Consider the following 6,483-nt stretch of genomic DNA (forward strand, 5'->3'; position numbering starts at 1 on the left):
GCACACCAACAGTTTACCAGGGCTGATTCAAAGCAGCAGGAACTTTTATTTGGGGTTTAATGCAGTAAAATGCTCGGAATGACAATAGTTTTTCGAGCTTTTAAACCATCGTGGAATGGAATTCGGAATAGAAGTAATCATTTTTTGGGCGCAACGGCGGTTTGATAACGAAAACACTGAGTTTGGGCGTGTTTAGTGTATTTTCGGAAAATTGGGTTCCCCGACGGTTTTCCCAGTAAAATTTCGCATTAAATCGCGTAGGAATCACAGTTTGCTTCGACTGATCAGTTCAGTGCTACTGCAGAACAAGCAAACCCTGAAGGGAAAGGCGATGGTTCATCTTCAGGGTTCATTATAAAATTGTAGATAAAGATACCAGTGTTTATGCTGTCGATTTCAACCAATAAAAAGACTGAAACGCTTCGGGCCGATTAACACCACGGCATATAAAACATTTGAAGTTGCAAAAGTGAGGTTAAATTTGCTGACTGTAGACAATTAATTGGGAAAATTAATCACTTTCTTCGTTTTCGGTATTAATTTGCCTCAATTGTGCAGGTATTGGCGGGAGCTGTGAGCGTTAGTGTGTAATTTTCTTGCTGGTAAACCTGTAGTCACATTATGAAGAAAATCGAAGAAAAAAATGAGGAACTCCAACAACTAACCGTTGCTTGCCCGCATAATCGTGCAGTAAAGTGAAATGAAAACTTGGAAAACGTTAACAATCTGCCAACACTCGTCGGGAAGTTAAGACAATAATCTTAATATTCTTCTATCCTCTCGCTCGGTGGACAAGTATTAGAAAAAGAACGACAATGATTGCATCACTGCCAAAAAGGTTGGGACAGTTGTCCAGGGAAGCTGTTGTTTGTTCTTGTCGTACCCTACCGACGTATCAGGGTTTTTTCAGTATCTAACGCGTAAAAATGGTATTAATGGCGCTAATTTGGTGAGTTTTTAATAGTTTTTTGTGGGTTTTGCAAGCTACTCAGGCCTGAAAGAAGCGAGAAGTCTAATTCGTTTACAAACAACCAAGTCTACTTGACACTACTTAAGTAAACTTAACACCGCATATTTTCCCCAAGAAAGCAATGAGTTTAGGCGACTGTTCTTCGCGATATTCCGCAAATTGTGCCTCTACCGTGGGTCCTGAGGGATTTTGAGGATAATTTTCCAGGTTTGCTCACTTCCACCGCAGTTAAGCCCATAAAACTCCACCACTAGAAACATTTACGGCCGTCACTTTAGAAACTCCCGGAAGTTCACTGATTCGCGGCTTCGTTCGACATTCTACTGGTTCTAATGGATACTGTTTGAACAGGTACTTTCTTACTTAACCGGTACTTACTTGACCAAAACATCAGCTTTTAGGCCAACCAAACGCACTCTAGATCGTCGCCGGTACCATTTACTCGGAACTGGCAAGTACCAAATTGGCGGGCAACTGAATAAGCAGAAAAGAAGGCTGATAGTACCGTTTACTTAAGATAAAATCCCTTTTTCGGCAAACGTGGCCGTTTTTTCCTGCTGTTCGGTGCTGCAGATAAAATGGAGAATTTCGGGGGACAAAATGGAGTTTGACCGATGATGATGATGATGATGATGATTGCGCCCAATTTAGTGCGCCCGAATTGGGCAACTGGCCGATAGACTACCGGCCATCGTTTGGTGAAAAATCGTTTCGCGCAGTGGGGGCTCTTGACCGAGCATAAATTAACCATAATTATTGACGGTTCTATTACCGATTTCGGAGGATAATCGGCGGCAATTCTTCGGATGGCGACCTCGATCCGTATTTTTTTCTATTAGGCCCCGGCCATTAATTTCGTGTTTAGCGCGCTTCAACCGTTTAATTGTCGTTAATTGCGTCTAATTTTGGAAAAACTCCTCCAACTCACCAAAATCGTCCAGTAGATGCACAGGTAAATCAGGAGCCAACACTCAACTAGTCCCATTCATTGTCAAATTATTGGCAAAAATCGCCCACTAGCAACAAGTTGAACCAAAAAAAAAATAATAATAATTACGAGAAAAACTGAAATAGTCACATTGGATCACTTCGCGTTCGTCGCATAAACGTTCGGTGATTTGTGGACGCGCTCAGCGTGCTTCAACGTTCATTCGCCAAGTGCGGACTGAAGTTTCGAAAACTTTCGCGTCAAGTTGCGACACACAGCCTACTTGGAGCGGCTGGGCGCGCGCTGATTCGTCGCTTTTTGCCTCCCACCCCCCTCTTTTTGCCGCCGTTTTTGCGTATAGCGAGTTCGCTGGCACGACGCTCGCCGCTTCCGTAAAAACCGCCGCTGATTTATCGGCTGTTTCGTACCTACGAGAGTTTGCTGACTTGGCCGAAAAAATACGCAAACTGGATTTCAGCTAATGGTTGGTCATTTGTGGCGCTTTCTGTGCAGTCCGCGGTGTTTCCTGAAGGTCCGAGTTCAGCCAAACTCCCCTGTTTTGCCTCAAGTCACTCTTAAGGCTTCGAAGCGAAATTCGCATTATTAATGGGAAGATTCGATTCATTTTGTGGGTGCTTCCTGCTGGTTATGGCAGCAGATAATGTTGATTTTTCACCTTCGGGCACGGCACTGGTCTGATTGCAAAAAAACAAACTCTCTAATATGTAGTTTGTTGTTCTCCTATCGGTGACATACCCGAAAGACTTGCAAGACTAACACCAACACTTTTGGTTATCACGAACAGTCTGAGCCCAAAACGTCAGGAACCACCCATTAAAGTGTAGGTACTCATTGGAAAGAGTTGCATCTTCTGAGTCGCAAAGAATCGCCTGTCCTCATGAGTTCAGCCAGTTTGACTTTCAATTAACTGCCCTCTTTAAACTCATCCAAGTCGAAATCCATCTGCCCGATACGATGGCAGCTTTAAGTGCCTCGGCCCATTGTGCGCTGACTGAAGAAACGGCACGCGCTTCTTGCAACGCGGAAAAAAATAATTTATCGTCTCATGAGCGACATGCGTTTGCTATCTTCTGGTTGAATGGTATGTGAATGGTTCCCGATGGGCCCACTGAATGTTCTTCAGCCGATAGACGAGAAATTCGGTTGGAATTGGCACGTTCCAAGGTGGTTGTGGCCGTTAAAAAACGGGCTGAGCAAACAAAAAGACCAGCGACTGTAAGACGATCGCAAGATCCCGCATGGCACGGTGCAAAGGGCACGTGGATACCTTTTTCGAATGTGAACAGTGACGGGCCGATGGGAGGGCAGGGCCGCATTGCCCGCCAAACAGGCAAAAAAATGGAAAAGCTGCGATTGAGGGACAATTTGGAAATGTCCCAAGCCGGCCCTGCGATCAATCACAAAGTCGACCCGGCACCCCTCGATGCAATCTCATCCGGTCACAATGCGTACCTTTCAAGTTGAGCCGAAAAACGTTACATCTTCCATCCCTCTGACACAGATCGGATTATGTCTGGGGGTATTCAAATGCCACCCTCACTCGAGCGAATTTCATCTTCATTGTGCCAAAGAAATCGCCCGATTTTCGTCAGTCATCTTCAGGCCAACCCCCAGTGTTTTTCGCTTTGGCAACTTTTTGCCCCATCAGGAATGCACAACTCAAATCAAATAGCTATGGTGCAGCTAACATCATCCCTGGTCCAGTTGTGGCAGTACACACAACCGGTATCCAGGGAAACGCGCAGCTATCGACTCATCCATTGGGCGGGTGACGTAGACCACATGGCTGGACAGTGGGCAAAGCCTGATTGCACCAACATTACGCAGGAGTTAAAGTAATTACGGCTTAAAAAGTGTTTTTCTTGGTTGGGATGCGGCAATTACGCAACTTTGTCGGCGTTAAATTGATACCGATTGTCCGATCCAGTTTTTTTCCGGAATAAATCCAATCGAATTTGTGCGACGGCAAGTGAAAGGTGGGTACCATCCATCGGGCGAGTCGCAGTACCTATCTTGATTACATCACGGCGATTAAAAATAAAAGTTTGAAACGATCCAAATAGATCGGGCCGTCGATCTAAATTGTTCCATGTCGATATAAAGGCCATAAAATGACTGGTACCCAACAATTCCATTAGTTTTACTGTTGGTAATGAGGGATTATGGTCTCGTTTTATTTGGGCTGTTATCCGTTTTTGCCGATCAAATCTGCCTACACGCGAATGCGAATAGAGGCATAATGCACTGGGAGAATCGACCGTGCGGTGCGGTCTTAATCAAGTGATTTCTGTCAGTTCTAGAAAGGGAAAAATCGTAACAAACCCTGAGCACGATCGTTTTTAATTGCGCTTTCCTGGTTGAAATCACAAATTGAAAACGCCCATATAAGTCTAATAGGTCCGGAAATCGTGATCTGTTCTTGTCCAATTGTTATTGGGTGCTAGAATTAAGCGAGTTCCATGTTGGGATCGGGTTCAGATCACGATCCTCTCCGCCGGCCTGATTTGAGGCCTGTTGACCATTTTTCGGGCCCGCAATCACCAATTCCGTTACCCTTCCTAATAAAATCCATTCGTTACGACGCTACGCTAATGGACTTCTAAGGTAGACGATTTATCAGCGCCCGGATGGAAATATTCAAATTTCGATCTCCACAATCGAATTTATTAGGCATAAGGCACTGGCCGCGGCTGTGGAATTGTGCGATTATCGATGTTTTTGTTGAGAAAATCCGCTTTAATGTAATTAGGATGTATTTATAGCAATTAAAAATCATTGGTCTAGGTCGATTTGAGTGGCCAGCGTCATTGGATGACGTGCGTTCGTATCAATGGCTGATAGCGACTTAATTAGCCCGTTGCATCTGGGGATTGTTTGATGGGACTCTGTATGGAAGCCAGGGAAGTTGGCAAACTTTTCCAAACGGCACCTTGTTTTGTCAGCTTGTCAGCTCTCTTCAGCTGAGTTCAGCTGCGATTAAACCGGTTGTGGACTCACGTGGCCTGGGTAACACTGTGTTGACTTGCGCCTTTGAGTTGATGAGTTATAACTCATTTATACCCAGGTCTAGGACACACACTTTGAACAGCATAAGGGCCCTATTCGGTAACTACTCAGTTAAGAGTTAAAGGCCTTCAAAAATACATTTTTAACGATCCGTTAACAAACTGATCTTCCAGATTGTTTATAATTATTGAAACTTGCCATACTGCAGAATGCAGAATCACGTGGACAAACGAAATGAAACATTGAACTTTTGTAAAAATCATCAATACATGCTTTCAGGCTACCCTTCAAAATAAGCGGCTGACCGATATTTATAACGGCATTAGGTTATGTGTTTAACGGACAATCGAGTTAGTTATCAATCGAAAATTAAGCGGCCGTAAACTTTTAACGGAATAGTTGCAAAATAGGGCCCTCAGAACGTTATTTTTTTAATAAGCAACATCAACTTTTGGCAGGCATTGAAAAATCGACAGTTCAGTCGAAAGGCTTTGCCGAATAGTTCGAATAAGACGCAAAAATAAAACAACGAAGTGAAGCTCCTGTAAGGAACTTTTCATCAATTTCCAAGATCTGAAACCGTCTGAGATTCAGCGTCTTTCTGTGTCTCGTGCTGATCCAACTTGAAAATTAACCGAATTAACTGTTTCCATTGTAAAGCCGTTTTACATCCCCCGATGCCCAGCTGGGGCTCGGTGATAAATCTTTGCAACTTCTCCGTCTTGGAAATCCGGCAAAGAAATTAGACGATCGCTTTGTGCTTGACCGGCGGTCAATCTGTCCATTTAGCACCGTTGTTTGCAAGCTGCCTTCCGATGTTTACAGATTATGGCCCATTGTGTTGACACAACCGCCCTCGTCTGCCTTCTAGGGGTGCATTTTCGCGCTAAAACCACCCCCTTAAGCCCACATAAATCACCCAAACTTAGTTGATGATCCGGCCGACTTCTGCGGCATCCAGACTCCATCCATTTCAACTCGCACTTAACAATGTTGTTTTTCGGTCGATGGCAAAAGTAACAACAAGCCGCTTATCGACGCCTACTAAATAAAGCGGGTGTTATCGGCCAGAAAGAATGCAATTGTTTTGAAAAACACGATTGACGTTTTGAGTGTGTGTGTGTGTGTGTGTTGATGGAAGAAATCAGCCCACGCGTTCGAGTCGTACTTTGTTTATAAACATCGGCACTGATTGGGGCCCGAAAAAGGAACAATTTGCGTAAGTCCCGATTGCCGAATTGCGATGCGAACGTGCGGCGTTTGTTGCGAAATGCTCAAAGTCGGACAAATCATGTTGAACGTCAGTTATTTCCGCTTGGAAAGGATTTAGTTCGTTTTTATGAAGCTAAAGTGAAAAAATGACTGCCACCTTAGCAAGAGGGTCATTCAACCTTATGAGCCAAAAGCTTTAAAGCATCAGATGATTTTAGTTTCTCCCAGTTGCTGGACCGAAAACGCGAACATTTTTGCCATTTAAGACCAGAATTTGAAAATCCATAAGAGCTAACTCGCTCCTTTCCACTTTGGGCCACAGGGTGTCTACAGTCATTCAATTATT

The 6,483-nt window shown here is 44.1% G+C and overlaps 1 protein-coding gene across 1 annotated transcript in view; it reads right to left on the reverse strand.

Moving 5' to 3' along the window:
• LOC109541732 (zinc finger and SCAN domain-containing protein 10) overlaps nucleotides 1–2,164 on the reverse strand; it is a 68,644-nt gene extending 66,480 nt beyond the window's left edge. The window contains exon 1 of the mRNA XM_019910664.2: nucleotides 1,899–2,164. The gene's annotated coding sequence lies outside the window, so the exon portion shown is untranslated. The remainder of the gene's footprint in view (nucleotides 1–1,898) is intronic.
• Nucleotides 2,165–6,483: the final 4,319 nt, after the last annotated feature.

This window comes from Dendroctonus ponderosae, unplaced genomic scaffold (genome assembly GCF_020466585.1).
Source record: "Dendroctonus ponderosae isolate FM_Combo_2020 unplaced genomic scaffold, Dpon_F_20191213v2 Dpon_F_20191213_9, whole genome shotgun sequence".
NCBI classification, from domain to species: Eukaryota; Metazoa; Arthropoda; class Insecta; order Coleoptera; family Curculionidae; genus Dendroctonus; species Dendroctonus ponderosae.